The sequence below is a fragment of the Gallus gallus genome, chromosome Z (genome assembly GCF_016699485.2).
Source record: "Gallus gallus isolate bGalGal1 chromosome Z, bGalGal1.mat.broiler.GRCg7b, whole genome shotgun sequence".
Taxonomy (NCBI): Eukaryota; Metazoa; Chordata; class Aves; order Galliformes; family Phasianidae; genus Gallus; species Gallus gallus.
Genome location: NC_052572.1, coordinates 61157280 through 61176627, shown reverse-complemented (window position 1 = coordinate 61176627; position 19348 = coordinate 61157280). Strand labels below are relative to the sequence as shown.

Genomic DNA, 19348 nt, shown 5'->3' with positions numbered 1-19348 from the left:
TTGTGAAGTTCTCTTGAGATGTTTGAGCAAACTAAGCATCATTGCCAAAATGGCAGAGAAGCTGATACTACCTAACAGCAGTTCTACTTCACCACACCACAGATACTGCTTCTAAGAAGAATGCTAACCAGACTCTGAAAATGGAGCCTGTAGGCACCTACAAATTTCTGATGATCCACACCTACATGAAAGAGAAAGGAGTGACTTCAGCTTACCTTCCAGATGATGTGCTGAGAGTTGTCCATCAGGCATGATGGAGGAGGGTTTTCTGAACAGCACATCCATGTAATACCAACCATGCAGGTAGAGATCCATGAAAAGAGGCCAAAGGCCTTCTAAGGGATTGTGAGATTTGCCACAGATGATGAGTCATTCCTTGCAGTGGTGCATCAAAAGAGGAAGCAAACACGAGTAATCTAGATGAAAACTGATTGCTCACAGCCCAGTAAGAAGCGAGATATGCCTACTGTGCTTGAAGAGGAAAGAAAGATTTGACTACTTTACAGCATTTTTTTTTTAAGATAGATGAAGAAGAACTTTTGATTTGTAGAACAAAGAATGTAGACAAAAAGATATGTTTTAAGGAAAGAAACTAAGTGAAATGCTAAAATTCTGAAAAACACACCCAGGAAAAAATGATTTTAAATCTACAGTGACTTGCAGGTGATATTTCAGTGCCTGCTCGCCACAGAGCTCAAAAAAAGGAAAGAAAGTAGTTTGAAGGAAAAGTTTACAGATTCACAATTAGCCTCATGATATACCTCTGGCAGCTAAACAGACATAATGGGAATCTGACTGATAAATATGGAATAGAATCCTTAAAGTGCTTGAGAGACTGGTGCAAGTTTATTGAATCAAACAAGCTAATAGTACAAGTGAATAAAGGATTGAAAGCTGAATCACTTAATTGGTCTCAAATGGAGACAGTGACTAGGAAAGTAAACCTGTCTGAAAATAGAGTAGGGAAACTGGACTGATGGAATTTCATCTAGGAGTCTGAATAGTTTTGAGTTAATAACTTGATTAGATGGCTTTATAGCTAATAGGTGTGTAATAAATATCAGGAAAGCAGTTTAACAAATTCAGCCTGCTATACAACAAGTTGGAGGAATAAGGGAAGCACTTAAGTGGTTGTCAGGTTGAGTGGTCACCAGATTAAGATTTAGTACATTTTGTGTTGAAAAGCTCTCTTGGAACTACTCTGGTCTTGGTCTACATATATTTAAAGAACTCTTTTATACCAAGTTAAATATTCGTTCTTACAGTTTGTGTGCTGTCACACAACACAGGGTGTTTTGGAGAGTTTTGGCTTATTACAAGAAAAGTCTAAGATCTCTAGAACTAAGTTGTTGTCTCACCTGTAAGCAGCCTCTAGCTGCGGTTATGCTATGATTTACAGATTTTTTACTAGTGTTTGTATGTGAGGAAGTCTGTGGTAAGAAATATTATACCCTACAATGGCTTTTAAGAATCAAGGGAAACTTCCAGGCATTACTGGAAAAAGCATGTACTGCAATTTCAAGTCACAGTCTGGACCTTGGTACAAGTGCTTGGTAATGTTGATACAGATGGCAAAAAATTTTAGATATCCATCCACTGAAGAAAGTAATGATTGATTTCCAGAATGGTTCTTCATTGTTAGAAAACATGTTTGAGTACTTAATAATTTCCTGAACTGCAGAATTTCATGCAAACTTGGTAAATTCAGTTTGACAAGAGAACTGGATACAGCTGACTGAACTGATCAAACTGATCAATGATCAGTCTAGAAGAAACAGACAGAATACATGGAGAAGACAACTGTAGTTCTGGGAAAACAAGAGGACTTACTCAGCTCTACACAGACCACATTAATCCAATTTATTTGTAAAAAAAAAGCAGAGTTCTGCTATTCTATATTTGTACCACATGACAACTTCATCTCTGTGAGGAGGAACAAAGATTTGGATTACAGAAAGGCTATCTTACAATTTCTCAAACGAATATTTTCAGAAACATTTTAGAGAAAACAGAAAGCTTTTAGAAGCTTTAAAAACAGGAATTCTGTGGCATGATTAAACAGGATGAAGTGTAATAAGAATCAAAAATCTCTTTAAATTATTAAGTCAAACAACTAAGTATTTGTTTCAAGGGCTACGCTGAAAATCAGGAAGGGTCTTTCAAAGAGGTAGAATAGCGACAAAAGAGAATGAAAGTACGTTAAAATTATGGATGTAAATGCAGAAATTAAAAGCAGAAAAACTGAGATATGAATAAGTTTTTTCATTAGAAGAAGATGTGGACCTGTGCCAAACAACAGATACTATATAGACACTGTGGAAGAGTTGACAAAAGGAACCCACTAAAACGTGACTTGGGCAAGTGGTAGAAATTGTCAAGGTGAAGTTTGGATACAAGAAAAATGGGTATGGGTTAGTGATGAAAAATATCTTGTTGCTAAAACTGTATAGAAGTACCATGGTTGTGTATAACTTTTATTTATTTATTTATTTGACTGGGAAGTGTTGCTCATAGTGTTGTCATTTTACGAGTTTGAGTAATTCTTCAAAGACAGACAGAGCAAGAAGGTTTACTACTGGTGACATAACCACTCTGATCTTATGCACCCTTATACCTCAATAAAAAACAGCAAAAAAACTTTCTTAGGTAATATTTTTTATGGCTATTTTATTTGTGATCATGAAAGAGAAGCTTAAAATTGAGAGATATTGAGGGAATGCTAAGTTATAGAAAATACAAGGAGTAGAGCCATTAAGTAAGGCAGAAAACAATTCTGGAGGTGTCAGTGCTGGAAAGAAAAGCTCATACTGTGAGCTTGAGTACTTGATACTGCATATTAATTCTAAAGACATGCTAAAAAAATCAGAGCTGTAAGAAACGCTTGCAAACAGTATCAAGGAAATGTTTTAGCTCCCTGCAGGTTTCTCTGTCCGAATAGAAGCAACTGGTAACTCTCTGAATTTGGCTAGCTATGGAAGCCAAAAATGGGCTGTATCTCTTAAGGATGTCCCCTAACATGGCTGCTAGCTGCACACAGTTCACTTTCCTGCCGGGGAACTGGAGCAGTCAAATATGAAAGACTTCAAGTAGGTGTCTGAGAGCTGCAGACAACTCTCAAATTGTGATCAATCTTGTAGATTACTGCTAGTTCTCTGTTAGCATATTCAAGTCTGACATTTTTGTTCTGGATGGATTGCCTTAACTTAGTAAGTTAAACATTTATTTATTTATTTACTTTTTTTTTCTTCCCCCCAAACGTACACTATTTTAGAAGATGTAACCAGTTATCCATAGCAATCACTGACATGCCACAATGGACATCTTCTTAAGCACAGATAATTTTAAATCCAGATAATTCCGTAGTTTTCTGTGGAGCTACTCCTTTATATTAATGTAAACATGAGGAGAGATACAAGGTTGGCACTGAAGGTTTGACAAGCTTTGTAAGCAGAGTAGTATTGGTTAAGTTAATTGCAGAAAAAGACAATAGTCTTGGCCATACAAAGCCTTCTTTGAATACTCATGGTACCCAAAAGCTCATCTGTACTTCCATCTATAATCTCTCTGTAGATAAAACAACTCTCATTTATGTTGTTAAACTATTGATTACAGAACTATATTACCACAGAAATTTCTTTCAAAATAGGAACAAATACATAATTTGCACAAGTAAGTACCTCTCTTAGCTTTCTAAGGAAACCTAGGGTGCTTCACCTGGCAATCCACTTCTTAAGACAGGAATGATTACATACAAAGATGTTCTACTTCACTCTTCTGTATACTCATTTCTAGAACCACACTCTTTTCCCATTAATTCCGTACCTTCCCAGAACTGTGAAGAATTAAATACTGTTCTTCTAAAATGTGAAATAGAACAACATGGTGGAAAACTGCTGAGCCACTAACTGTTCATTCATTCTGTGATTCTGTGTAAAAGTTAATATGATAAAGATGAGTATAAAAACTTTGATGCTCCTCAAACTCAAACACTTGCCCAGAGAAAGTTGTGGGCTAGAAATGAAGGGGAAAAAAAATAAAAACAACAACAACAACAACAAAAGAACAAAAAAGAAGTCAAGGCAGGGAAAATATATCAATGTATATCAATATTCCCCGTGACTATGACAGCTGAAAAGGTTACATTAGTGCTTCCAATCCCACTCAGACATTTTTTCTCCCAAGGACAAAAGGAGACAAAATGTATGTCAGATGCATAATAAGGCTAATGAAAAAAAAAATAAAAAATGAATGCACCTGTATTTCACTGAGTAGGGGTGAGGAAGTGCCTCTGTGAAATATACATCTTTTTTCTAGTGACAAAGATCATAACTTAGGACAGGTTGCTGCTTTTCAATAAACTAAATACAGACAATGTAAGTAGAAGCAAAAACTACATAATATCTGGCAGCAGTTAATACAAAAAAATTACATCCCTGACAACTATTAGTAGTAAAGAGACATATTTACAAGGGCTGCTTCAAAAGTAATACCTCCTATTTTATGATCTTGTCCCACAACATCAGAGGCGGCTGTTGGTGCTATAGCAGTAGGCACTGAACCTTTGCACCAATATTCCGTTACACGTTGTTGCTATCTGACAGATGGCAGCAGAGGGGCAGTCTGACAGAATGGCATCTGACATGGAAATGCGTATGAAGAAAAGGTGCATCAGTGAAGTCCTCCATGTGGAAAAAATGGCACCCACTGACATTCATCGATGCTTGCATAAACGTCGATATTTATGGAAATCAAACAGTGGATATGAACATCCTGCGGTGGTGGCTGGTGAAACACTGTGAAACAGTGTGTCACCTCCACTAGTCGAGATTGTTACAAGCAGGGCATGCAGGCTCTTGTTCATAGTTGGTGAAATGCACAGCTCATGGTGGTGACTGTGCTGAAAAAGAGTGTTTTGTAGCTAAGGATGTGCTCTATCAAATAGTGTTATTGTGCTATTTGTAGCTTCTGCAGTTTCCATGGAAATAAATAGAAGGCGTTACATTTGGATTGACATACGTAAAATGTGCTTAATTTACTGAGGAAAATATAGGGCAATTTGCATGACAGTTTCCTCTTGCTTGAGTGAACATTTTTTTCTGAACAGATCATTGTCAACATTGCTTGTATTATTACTGTCCTATAAGCATGCTGAAAAAAACCAAACCAAAACATGATCAATACAAAGATACATTAGCTAAATCTTCTTGTGGCCTTGAATGTACATTATGCTTTCTCAGAAATGGCACTTAGAAAGCTACAGAAAAATTATCATGCAGCAAAGCATAAAGAATTGAATCTAAAGTTGGGAAGCAAACACAACTGAGATATGCTCCTTTTTTCCACCAAAAATACTTCCTGTCACTCCACCTCCACTTGGGACTCAGTTTTTCTTTTGGAAACTCAGGGATAAGAAAACTGAGGATTTTTGCAAGCAAAGGTTCTGAGAAGTGAGGTGAAAATTTATTAAACGACAGTGAAATTCTGAGTTCTTTCAGTAAAATATGCTATAGTTCTTTTCTGGCATAGTCAGTGAGTAAATAAACCAGACAAAGAGAAAGTTTGGTAGACTTTAAAATTATGAAAGTAAAGGGAAAGACTATGACCATAAAAATATTATTATCTCCATTTAAAAGCAGTAATTTCACAATGTTCTATTATCCTATATATCTAAAACACTTACACATACATTTTTCTAACACTACAGCTCTTATTGTTAATGCATATCTTCTTGAAATAAAGATATTTGACAGTACTGTCAGAAAGTACAACATGGTACACAGCAGATTCATCAATTTCCCGTTTCTTACCCTCTTTCTCTTACAGCATCCTAATCAACCTAATTAAAGCTTAGTTCATTTGAAACCTCAGATGACAATTTGTTTAACTCTATCCCACTGTGGTCTTTTTATAAAGAGAATTAAATTTGATCTTCTGACAGCAATTATTAAATGATCCCAACTGGCCCCAATTAAGACACATGGCTCACAGGCCTCAAAATCCAATAAAGTGCCAAGCCCTCTCTTTCACTTGTACATCTTTCTTTACTTCCCTTTATTTTCTGAAAGCCAATTAAGCTCATCTTATCAAGTGAAACTGAATGCCATTCTGTAGACTAATTCCACATACAATGCGTCAATTTATTTTTACAGATATATTGAAGTAAGGACAACATGCTCAAACTAATCTTTTTTGAAACCTGCCCCTGATTCAATTCACCTAGCTTCTAAGGGAAGAGAACTGCTTTAATTTCTTTTACTGTGCTGCACATGACCTACATATGCTTACTTCTAAAACACTGCCTACAATGAGCAGTGATTAGAGAAACATATAAAATATCCTTGGTATGAGTTTTACATTGCTTCTCCTTACAGTTATAAGGCTCTACTGAAAGGGTTTCCATGTGATGATCATCTCATTTCAGAAGCCTTGAAGAAATGCGACGTGTAGCTTCTGAGGTTAACCTTTTTTTACCTTTAATTTCTGCTCTAATTTTTTCACGCTTGTTCAGTAGTACGCTGTGAAAAACCGTTCCCATGATTTTACATAAAGGCAGGTAGCCCCAGGATTTGGAACTCATTGATTGTATGGTACTCCAGGGAAATAGCTGAATTAAAACCAGCCTCCTGAGACCAAAGAAGCTTCCATACACATCTGGCTCTTCTTATTCTAAACTCTAACACCTGCCTGGAAATTTAACCCCTATCTTTTCTCTGAAGAACAAATGGGACAGATTTATCTACTGTCATTTGGTTTAGGTCAAAGCTGAGCTGTATGATGTTCTGCTAAATTAATTGCAATGTAATTGATATTGTTTGACACAGTTTTTGAAAAGATGATGCTTCATCCATTTTATGACCAGGCTGCTTTCTCTGATTTAGAATATGTAACATCTTGTATTTCTGCACATTCACTCTAAGTACAGCCTTGAGTAATAACTTATTAAAACACAACACACATTTTCTACCTCAGTATTTCCATGAATTGCCTTATAAAAAAGATCTTTGGAACAGCCATCACCAAGGGATAAGTAAAAAGCAAAGAAAAAAAAAGATCTCAAAGCAATACTTCTTCCAAAGTTTTCTATATTTCCTTAATTTACATGCTGAACAAATGCAATCACGATATGCCTTGAACACAAATAAGACAGACTAAATTTCAAGACAGTGTTTCCTTTACTAGCAGGAAAATATGCAGCTTTACAGGTAGAAATATTTATTGGCCAGCTTACAAACATGCTCTTCTCTGTACAAATTTTAAAAACCATTGAACCACTCTTCAAAAAGTAAAATATATTTCTTTCTAAATAACTGCTAATGTTACCTTTATGAAATTTAAAAAATATTGACTCTGAAAGGCAGCCAGTAGGTTTATTCCCACAAATGCTATGTGGCCCCAGTAAATCTGAACTGCAACAAGCGATAACAGTTGACACAGGATTTCTGATATAGCTCATTGAGATTTCAGAATGTTAAAAAAAGATTTGACTATACTGTGTCACAAAATGTAACTCACTGTATTCTAATAATCTCAGATAAGTTGTTAATTTTAGATCATTCTTTTGCTAAAAACAGCAAACCCTGAAACAGATTTAGTGCAAAGAACTGAAAAAAAAAAAAAATCTGAGTGGAAAAAAATCTGTACATAAATCAGATCAACCCAAATCCTGCCATTACTCAGCACTCCAGTGACGTGCAGATGTTTGTAGTGGTTTAAAGAGCCAGCGGGGGCTGGAAACTCTACATACTCAACTCCAACATGATTGCAATTGAACCTCATCAAAGTAAGAGCTCATAATTTGTCACAGAAAACAGCCAATTAACATATGCTAGAAAAAAGCTCCCATAAATATAATATATGATTAAAGATCCAATGCAGCTGTCACAAATGAAAATTTTGCATTTTAAAAGGAAATATCAGTTGGGGTTTCTGAATTTCTATTTACACTGATAATGGATACCATATCAAAAGAAAAAAAAAAAAACAAAACTACAAAAAAAAAAGAAAAAAAACCCACAAACCTAAATATAGTATTTCTTCCAGGTTTGGAGTTACAACTTGGGGGGATGTGGATACTAAAGCACTATTTTCTGTTCTGACTGTTGCGCTGTAAATAGTTAAGACCCTTGCCAAAACACAACAGTTATTTTGTTTTAGTGCTATTTTAGAAGACAGAACTTCATTGTGAGTGAGGTGGCCTTCATTGATGCACTTTGTTTTCAAGACATTCCTCTGAAAACACAGCATGTCCTTATTGCTACAAAAAATACAGTACTGTAAAACTGTGTAGGATAGCCCCAGGGCCAGCACTATGGTCCTAGCTACTCAAGTGCACAGCCACAAGTTAGTCTGCACTGCAGCCAGTTCCATTATTTCAGATTTATATTGGTGAATGAGATTTGAATGTAGCCTGCAACCATCCTTTAAATAAATACATTGATTAAAAAATAGTTTTCACATATAAATGCATGGAAAGCCAAGCCTGTTCCTTCACTTACACAGAACCCTGACTGTGATGCTGACTGCTGTCTATTCTGCACAATAATCTTTATTCCTTGTATTTTGCAGAGCAATATTTTAATATCTGAATGTCTGCATAATTAATCATCTTTTTTTTTTTTTTTTTTTTTTTTTTACAAACATTATCTATTTTTCCTGCTATCATTTGGGTTACTGAGTGGTAGTCAGGGAACTTTGAAATTATTTGAATAGCTCTGCATTTGTACGTGTGTGTATGTCTGAGTGTGTGTGTGTTCCTCTCTTGACAGCATGTTGTAAAAGGAAGTGCTTCCTCTGTTCTGTTTGAAAGAAACCCAAGAAAAACAAAGTTTTGATGTCCAGTGGTATGACTGGACATCAGTCAATATAGTTTTAACATTGTTTTAACTCCTACTGAGTCAAATCAAAAGTGTTTTCTTGTTGGATAAAAGGAAGAATAAACTTTAATAAGTGCTAACAGAGAATAATATAAAGGAGACTGAATCTTCTGTAAGTGGAATGTGATGGTTTTTAATAGACTTTTCTCCACTTAAAATTCCTATAAGGAAAGCTATTTTCATTAAACCAAAGACTAAGACAAGAAGCACTTCACATTTCTGATTTACTTACAAGGTGCAAAATATCCAAATATTGTTTAATGTTCTTCACTACATTACATTAAGATAAAAAATATTAATTATGAATCACTGTACTGTTTTAACAAAACACTGTGAATAATGTTAAGGTTATGCTGCCTTTTTTTTTTCCTCAAGAGTGTGCTCATCGATTCCCAAGCAATCAGTAAAAGTTTTGATTAAGATCTCAGAAATAGCTGAAAATCCCCAGGCTTTTCTGCTATTGAAACTTCCTATGTCTTTGATTATCCCCAACTAATGACAGTAAACTATGCAGCCTTAAGCTAAAGAAATTAATTTCCATTTTGCAATGAATAGACAAAAAGAGTGGACAAAATCCATTTTAATATCAGTTACATTCTTACATCTTCTACTTAAGAAAATACACTATTGACACTATGGACCAAGGATGGAAATAATAAAATTCAAGGTAGAAATGCAATAGTTGTTCAAAAATGATACAATAACAAGAATTAGACAAAGCTACATTTTTTTTTCTCATATTTTTGTTTTTAGAATAAGACTACAAAGTTATGGAGAAATCAGCTTCAAAGTTAGTATTTGTTCCTGATGATAAAACTGCTTTACAAGACTGCTGCCAACAGTAACAACAGCATAGTAAAAAATGAGTTTTGCATAATGAAGAAAAATTGTGTTAGTGATTTCCAATTCTGTAAATCTAAATTTCCTCTCTTCACAGGTAAAATCAGGTAATTCTAGAAGTGGATCAAGTATAAATGAAAAGTAGCTATGAGTCCAGTGCTATTAATCAACATTTGTTCCAATCAAAACAGTTAACACTGTTTAGCTAATATGATACTGCTAGGTATGGCATCTCAAATATGTTTTTTTTTTTTTTTTAATTGAGATTTAAAAATTCTTTATGACGAAATACTTGTAAAATATTCATCCTTGTCTTTGCTGGGTTTTGCTGCAGAATATTAAGGGGAAGCCACCCAACGTTAACGTTAACACTAAGACTTTGGATGAATAGAATGAGAGTGTTGTAGTTAATTTCCAAGACCTCTCTACTTTCAAAGCTGCTGACTATGTTTAAGTAAAGGAAAAGTATTCTGAAAGTTCTCAGCCTCTTAGGCATGTTCACTGGGTTGCTGTGGAGAGGAGTTGCTATGATGTGGAACACTCAGTAGGCTACAGCAATACTGTACAATAACAATGAAGCAGAAAACTTTCACAGTATGTTTCACAATTAAACAAAAAAAAAGAAAGAAGGAAGAAAGGAAGAGAGAAAGAGAGAAAGAGAGAAAGAAAAAGAAGGAAAGAAAGAAAGAAAGAAAGAAAGAAAGAAAGAAAGAGAGAGAGAGAGAGAGAGAAAGAAAGAAAGAAAGAGAAAGAAAGAAAGAAAGAAAGAAAGAAAGAAAGAAAGAAAGAAAGAAAGAAAGAAAGAAAGAAAGAAAGAAAGAAAGAAAAAGAGAGAAATAGAGAAAGAGAGGGAGAAAGGAAGAAAGGAAGAAAGGAAGGAAGGAAGGAAGGAAGGAAGGAAGGAAGGAAGGAAGGAAGGAAGGAAGGAAGGAAGGAAGGAAGGAAGGAAGGAAGGAAGGAAGGAAGGAAGGAAGGAAGGAAGGAAGGAAGGAAGGAAGGAAGGAAGGAAGGAGAGAGAGAGTTCTGTACAGCCCTTTTAATACACAAGTGGCAGACCTGTTCACTACCTAGAGATCAGTAGTCAGAATTGAAGGCTCTGTTCTAGAGTTTTGCATGAAATGACCACAGAACGCACTGCCAATATTCATGTATAAATAGGAACCTTGGTAGCAACTACAATTTTGTCTGTTAAAATTTCTAAGTTACTGAAAACTTAACGGGATACTTTAAAGCCATTTTAATCATCCAGCACTTCCCATACGAACTCATGGATTTACTTTTCACCACCAGCAGCCTGAGACAAGAACAATCTGATTTATAGCCCATGTTAGAGGAGCTTGCTGCTCAGTCGTCATTTTTTTTCTTGGCTCCAGTAGATGGAAGCAAATCTCTTGCTGTGTTTTAAGTTTAGTGTGGTTTAGGGGCTGTTTCTTAGGCCAAAATCTTTATTTTTATATTTATTTTGTTGTCTGTTGATCCCGCTGATGCTAGATTCCCAGATAATTTGTTCCAGTTCCCACAGCAGTTTCTTCAGATGAGCGCCATGCGTCAGTAAGTCTGTAACTCCTGCTGAAACATCTTGCAGGGATAAATAGAGCCTGTTGCAAATCCACTTGAGCTTGCTTCTGGAAATGTCACTGCTGATTGGTTCTGCAGAAATAGCCAATGACAAGGCCACAAAGAAATTGTGGTCTCAACTCAGGTGTGTACAGTCTGTTTTTTGACAGTCCTTCAGTACAGCACCTTCCAAGATGAAAAAATACATTCTTCTCCTACTTCAGATAAGCCTGTGCATCACTCATTTCCCTTCATCAGTGAAGAAATATGATGAACATGACAACTGGCATCGTAACCAGCGTAGGTTACGGTGATTAGAAGGATTTGGACAGGTTAGAAGGATTTCAAGTGCAGGCCTCTAGGACCACAGGCCACCCACCCTGCTTAAGCTGGTTTACCTGACGAAAAGGAGATGAGAAACATGAGTAGGGAGTTCAACACTACCTAGAGCAGATCAAAAAGGGTGGTCAGAAATGGAACAGGCTTTGCATCTGCCACAGACAAAGCACATTCTGTATCAAGACAGATCTGCATACTGAAGAATAGTAATATTTGTCCCTATTTTCTCAGCCCGTAAGTCAGTGTCAGGCTCTTGTGCCACCTAAGAAGGTGAGATTAGATGTTCATCTTTTTAAAGACCTGTCACCCTCAATTAAATAGGTTTCAACTGCTCTTAACCTGTGTGACATATGGTCACACTGGTTAACAAGAAAGACACTTTCCTGAGTCCCTGCAGTCAAACTAGCATGTTGATTCTAGCAAGCAAATCAGTGTCAAGCTGGGTCAGATTTATGTAACGCGTGCTCTTTAGGGTAGGTGAAGTCTTTCCTTACAAGTTTCTATAGTAGAGAAAGTAACAGGTAAAATAATGGGCCTCCAGTAGTAAACAGAACATCAGGTGATTACTGCGTTCTGTCACATATTTAACTGTACCTAAACAAAAGACCTCCACACACATACAGCTTATGCATAAAGTGAGACAGTTTTCAGCCAGTGGTGCTTTGAAGGCTAACCAAAAAGAGAGCATTCCAAGTTAACTGCAGACAAAGATTTTGATCACTGAGAAAATTAAAGATTTCATGATAATCTTTATAAAATGAATTATGCCTAATGTCCTGACCAAATTCAATCTCCAATGGAATTATTATTATTATTGTTATTATTATTTTTCTCCTAACATAAACTATAATGCACATGTACAAGGCAATTTTTTCTTTTTGGTTTAGACATATTTGGTAATGTTTTGTTCTGTGACAAGCAATAGTAATAATTTATGGCTTTGCTTTCACATTCAAGTACACTGTGACTGTGTTGGTTGCTTGTATTTTGCCTTTAATGAGTTGCAATGAGGCCTGTTTTGTACTACACAATTAAAAAGTACTTTTATGAATAAATACATTGTCAAGTCTGAAGTGAGAGTAGTTTTTCTTTCTTACCTCCTTTTCCAGAAAAATAAAGATGAAAAATACTTACAAGAGCATCCTTTCACACCAATAGGGATTAATCAGCATATGACAATTTTACACTAAAAAACCAGTGAAATTAATATCTACATTTGTTCTTTTCACATATAATTCATTGTAAAATGGAACCTTTGGAAATAGCATCTTGTGCATTACTACAACAATACCATGAAAGAAAACAATGAAAACCTAAAAGACAGTATATAGGTTGCTATGAAAATAATGCCTCCTATTTATTTCCATAGAAACTGCAACAGTTACAAAGATTACAATAATACTATGTGATAGATCACATTCTCAACTACAAAACATTCTTTTTCAACACAGTCACTACCATAAGCTGTGCATTTCACCAACTATGAACAAGAGCCTGAATACCATGCTTGTAACAATCTGCACCAGTGGAGGTGACCCACCGTTTTACACTGCTGAAACACACCACCCACTGCCTCACTGTGACGACATCCCATTTCATCTCCATAAATGTTCAGCAAGCATCAAGAAGTATCAATGGGAGTCATTTTTTATGCGTGGAGAAATTCAATGTTACTTCCTTGCTTCATACGTACATCCATGTCAGATGCCATTCTGTCAGACTGCTTCTCTACTACCATGTGTCACATGCCAACAACATGTAATGGGATACTGTCAGGAAGGTTCAACCTCTACTGCCATTCCACCAATATTTGCCTCTGATATCATGGGTCAACATCGTAAAATAGGAGGCAATACTTTTGGAACGGCCTTTGTACTTGACATTCTTGAATGGTGTCTGAATAAACCTAACTTAACTGTTAATCTTTCCTTAAAAATCCTATGTTTATGTGGACACAGCAAACAGATAAGAACAACTTCATTTCATTGAAGTCAGCTCTTATCGTCATAGCAGAAACAAATTTTCATATATAAGCTGTTACAGGCAACATGCTTCAGTGCATTAGTTTGTGTACAGAGTAATATGGATCAAACCAGTAAATGGATCAATGAGATTTACCAGAAAAAAATATTTTTTGGACAAGAATTCCAGATCAGTTTCTCAGAAACAGGGACTGGTGGTTCCAATGAAAACAGATTTATATTAATATACTAATATAAGAATATGTTCACGAGAGAAACGCACTGAGTAGACCTTACTTGACATAATGAAAAAAAAAAAAAAAAACCAGAACAGAAAGTTCTCCACACAAAAAATACTATGGAAGCAGACAGGAACAAGACTTTTCTTTCTCAGATATGCTTACAGTTCAGTGCAGATGAAGGTTTCTGTATTGTACACCATTTAAAAAAAATCTAACAACGTATTACATCTTCATAGGTGAAATACAATTTCTCTATACTCTTTTGAGATGGAGAGACCAAACAGAGACCAAATATATATGCTAAGTAAGAAACTATTATCAGTTCTTCCTTCAAGAAATTTCAACAGAAGATTTCACATTGTAATGGAACAGAAATCATAGAGCAACTAATCCAGTTACTCTGAGATAGGTATCCTGTAATATGCTATTATATGATAGAGTTGAAGGTGCTTCTAAAATTGGTATTAATAAGTCCTTTTTCCTAACAGTATTCTGCCATGTACAGTACAGTTATTCTTGGTGTAGAGATTTTATTCTCTTGCCAATGAATGGGGATGAGGTGATTTAGGTATTGTCTATAGGTTTATAGGCTGAAAAATTAGTAATTCTACCATTTCAAAAATGTTTAAAAGAAAATTTCTTCTAAGTATGAATAACTTCTTACTGAAGTGAGGCAAACTTCAGTGGGTATGACATTTGCTTGCCTACTCTCCCAATCATATTACAATTTCAAAAGCATAAAATTGTTATTCTATGTTATGCACTTAAGGAAATAAATCAGATGTGAAGTACAATTCAGTAGTCTACTTGAGAAGAGGTTCAGTGAAGAAGTGCATGAAATAGTAGTTTTTATTCTTATTGAATTTGTGTTTTAACATTAAAAAGCAAAACCAGACAATTATTTGATCCTCTCAATTACATGTCACAATAAGGAAATCTACACAAAGGAACACAAGTGACACAAAAATGGACAGAAAATATCAGAACTTAAGTCTAAATGGGAGAGAATATTAGCCATCAGTAACTGAACAGTTCCTTAAATTTTGACCTAGCAATGCTTTAGCCTAAAGTCAGGCCAAAGAACAATTCTTCGTCAATAGTTGTAATGTAATGAACAACTCTGAATATGAACAAGACATCAGAAGGTTCCTCTGTGTTTAAATGTCTGCATAACAAAACAAGAAACCATCAGTTTTGGATGAGGTAAAATTCTGTTTGTAATTGAAATGAAAGATAGAATGTACTCAACAATACCCTAGGTTGATTCTGGATCAGACACATCAGTCAGAAATAAAAACTTCCAGCGGGAAGAGAAGTTGAAATTATCTGAGACTAATCTGGGGAAAAAATGGCAGCATATGCACTGATTTAGTTTCTACTGAGCCACATTGAAATAAAAACCCTCAGCCTTCAAATTCTAAAACAGAATGTATTCTACTGTGTCACCTTCTCTGGTTGATCAGATTAAACTGCCTTTCAAATGTGTTAAAAAAAAATAAAAATAGTCAAGATAAAAATGGTGCTGTAGCACAAGCTTGAGTTTCTAAATACTCTGTTTAGAACAGCTCCAAGGGCAAACCCTGTTTCCAAGGCTGAATCTCAATCTATTTTGTCAAACACCAATGATCACTTGGAGTAGACTGCTTAATGTTTGCTATCAGCAATAAGGTTTTGTTAAACATGAAATTATAGTTAAAAAAAAATAAAAAAATTGTATGTTTTCCAAAATACAGTCTACAAGAATCATTTATATAAAATAATTTATAATTAAATTTAAGAAGTTTACTTTATATTTCAGTTTGCTGTTAAATTGCAGAGAGTAACACAGTGATATTTTTACTTATGTTTTCAAGGAGTTTTTCCCCTGATTTTGGCCATATTTCAACTGATATGCAGAGAGTTTATCACCTGATGGTAAAAGTTAATGTAGGATATTGAAAGTTAGGTGTAAGCAGAGTATATCTGGGACCTATTTTCACTAAGAAAAGGACATTATGAAAAATATGTTACAACATATTTGCTACACTAAGATTATTATTATTACACACATGAATGCCTACTGTGAGATTTTTTTTTTAATAACCATGATAAATTTAATCCTTCTCCAGGATGAGTATTAAAATAAACTGTAACAGTTTTTGACCAACTACATAGCTTTTTACTTTTTACTGCAGAAAATGGGCCCAATGTCATGGCTGTGTGGTTAATGTATAAGTGGTAGTCTTACAGGTCATGTGCCTTCTGAAACCAAGAAATGCAAAAGGTTAATATGTGCATTGTGTAGAAACAGTGGCCAATTTCAGTAATGCTATACACCTATGACTTCTTTCAATTCTTTTCTGTTCAGGCAATAGTGATCACTAACAATACGTAATTTGGGTCTACATTCTTCTTTTCTTCTGCCAGCTTGATAATAATGAAAGAAATCGTGGTTCGTTTTTTAAGAATGATAGTATATTCCCTGTAACTGAAGATCTGGGTAATGCTGTAGTATAATATTTTGTCCTCACATCCTTCAGTAAATCTAAGCTGATTTTCAAAGATCTATGCCATAGAACAGTCCTTCAGAAAATCAATGATACAACTTCAGTTCACTTTTAGTAACACTGCTTATGAGCGATTAAATCTGAAATTATAAATCAGCTTCCCTAGATTGGATTATAGCTTGAAATCTCTGTTCTGACTTCTTGCATCCTCATACATGTATCCTGTTTGCATTCTGCCATCCATAAAAGTTAAATGCTTTAGCTGCTTGAAATTGAATGAAACAGGAAAACCATTTAAATGTGTAATGATTTCCCAACTTTTGTATATGTTTTTAAGAAAAACTGCATTGTAAATGAATGTTACATGCAGTATCCTAAGGAGATAAAGTCTTCATTAGAATTTGACACGCCAGTATTCAAGTAATAGAGAACCGCTCCCATTTGGTCAGCCACCTCACTTATCTAATGTACTGTCTCAGCACCTGAATATATGGTAATGCCCTTGGCACCTCTCCTTTTGCTTCTACCTTGTCTTCCTGCAGTAGAGTATCTCCTTTAGTGACTGAGCAATGTCCATCATGTTAGCTCTTGTCAGTAGCCCAAGCAAATATGCTTCCCTTCTCCAGACCTATTCATTCATGTGTAATATCTCAGCTTTAGATTACAGAAAAACACTATGTGAACTTGCCAAAATTAATGATAGAAAAAGACTCCAGAAGTTACCTTGACTTATGCCCCCCATCAAGCCTCAGTGTACTACACAAAGAACTGAGACAGATCAAATGAGAAAAAGGGAATTGAAGGTCCTGAACAGCAGCTTGTTTAAATACATTTGTTCAAGATGAGAAGAAAGAAGAAAAACAAAATATGTGTTCCTCTGTTTAAGGAAAAAGTGTTTTGTTTTTTTTTTTTCTCCCAAATATATTAGAGAAATTGTTCAAGAACAGTTCATCCTTACACAATGATTACCTGTGCAAATGCCAAGGTCAGGGTTAGTCTGGGTTATCAGCCATGGACTGTAAGTGCCAGACAAGCTAAGCTGCCTTCATTTTCCCTTTTGTACTGTTCTGTGCAACTAGTTACTAATTGCAGGCCAAGAAACAGGTGAATAACAGTTTCCCTCAATTTAGAAAGAAAAGTTGCATTCTGACACATTTCTTTCTTAGCTGTATAAATTCAGACAGATGTAGGGCATAAATCCCTCAAGAACAGTGTCCTAAGCATTCAATCAAGAGGGATAATCATATAAAATAATGTCATTCTTTAATGGTAATTTTAAGTCAGCTCACTGTGAATGTATTTCTAGTATGTATTTGCAAATAGCATTGAAGCATGTTATCTATTTTTCAGTTTAGCAATCTTACGATTTTGATTTACCACAGGAAAAAGTCTGAAACAGAATAATGCATTATTTAGTAATGCATTGTAAAATGTGCAACATGTCTGTACCTGTAGTTGATCAATATCCCTACTGTTCCAGGTAAGCACCAGGAATAGAATGACTAAGAACAAGTAGTAAGTTATATTAGATTTTTAATGCCCAAACTGTAACAGATCTATTTCTGTACTTTGAATAAAAATAGATTAACACATCTCTTTTACAGTTTTGTATCTAGGGAGAGTAAATCATAAAGCAAAACAACAAACAGCATTCCATAATGCCACAAATCATATTTGCTTATAGGAGTCAGTGCTATTAAAAACATCACTTTTTGTAGGAATTCCGGTTCAAGACCTCATGATTAAGGCTAAATTACTCTAAAGACTATTCAGTAATGATGACTTGCAAATTCCCAATCTGACAAAGTGCAATACTTTCAGATTATTTTAAGAATTATTAGGCTAAAAACATTCCTTAGAATTCTCACTAACTATAATCCACTAGAAAACTACAAAAAACAACAGGGAAAAAGAAAGCAAAAAAATCATCTATTTAGCTGACTTTGAAGAACACAGAGGTTGCACTGAAGATAAATTTTGAAAGATCTAAATATAATCATTCAGGTAGGCATGTCAACTTCCACCATTTCCTTTTTTTTCTTTTTTTTCTTTCTTTTTTTTTTTTTCCTGGAAATAACCCGTTTGTAAAGCTTGATTAAAAAAACCCCAAAACAACAATTTTCCTTTCCCTTAAGAATAGCTTGCACTTTGTAATAATATACACCTTATATTTTTATAGAAAATGTTTTGAATTCTGATCATGTCATCAAACTGTTAAAGTAACTTCCATCCGCAGAATAGTTTAAAATTCAAAGGATCTTGTATAGTTTATAAGCACATCATACAATCATTTGAAAGCTGAAAAAATGGCGTTTTATGTGATGAAAGTAATTATGACACTGGTGCAACTTCCAAAAATAGTAAACATGAACAAATGTGCAAGTCTCTGCAGTATTATGGCTTCTAGCACCAAACCCACAAGCATGATCATATATGCCTAATTTGAAACACTTGAATAGTTCACTGAAGACTGCAGAACTGTTCTTATACCTAAAATTAAGTAAACATGTAATGGTTAATCTGAAATCATTGACTACATCAGAAAAAAAAAGCTTTTCACATTGCGCAAAATACTTTATGACTGGCCACAAATGTAGGATCTGTCTGGTCTCATTGAAGCCATCACCTTTTGGCATCTAGTCTGAGTTTCTCTAAACACAGACTTTCTTCATTACCTTATAAATATAGCCGTAGGCATCTCACCAAAATTACAGCGATTATAACAAAAGCAGCAAGACAAAGAAGAGGGTTGCTTTCCATATGAAGCTAGAGCTGAATCCTAGTACATCTGACTGCACAGTAAAATGAAGAAAGGAATAATTCCTTGTAAGGAAAAGGAGTAAATACTTATATACATTTTTTTTTGTTATTAAATTCATAAATGGCCCACGTTCTCAATTTAGTTAGCAACTGTATTGACACATTTTGTATTAATAACGAAAAAACGTGTACCCTTATTATACAACACTGAACTCATCATTAAAAGGCACTATCAGTAACGTACATTCTGATTTTTTAAAATTCTTCCCACACTAAATCACTAACATGCT

General features: G+C 34.9%; 1 protein-coding gene across 11 annotated transcripts in view; it reads right to left on the bottom strand.

The window, feature by feature from the left end:
- The window catches only part of MEF2C (myocyte enhancer factor 2C), a 137238-nt gene that overhangs the window by 82419 nt on the left and 35471 nt on the right, over positions 1-19348 (bottom strand). Inside the window, exon 4 of one of the 11 annotated variants that reach the window (XM_046905690.1) lies at positions 216-11668. The exons of the other annotated variants lie outside the window; for them this stretch is intronic. The gene's annotated coding sequence lies outside the window, so the exon portion shown is untranslated. The remainder of the gene's footprint in view (positions 1-215; positions 11669-19348) is intronic. 11 annotated transcript variants of the gene reach the window in all.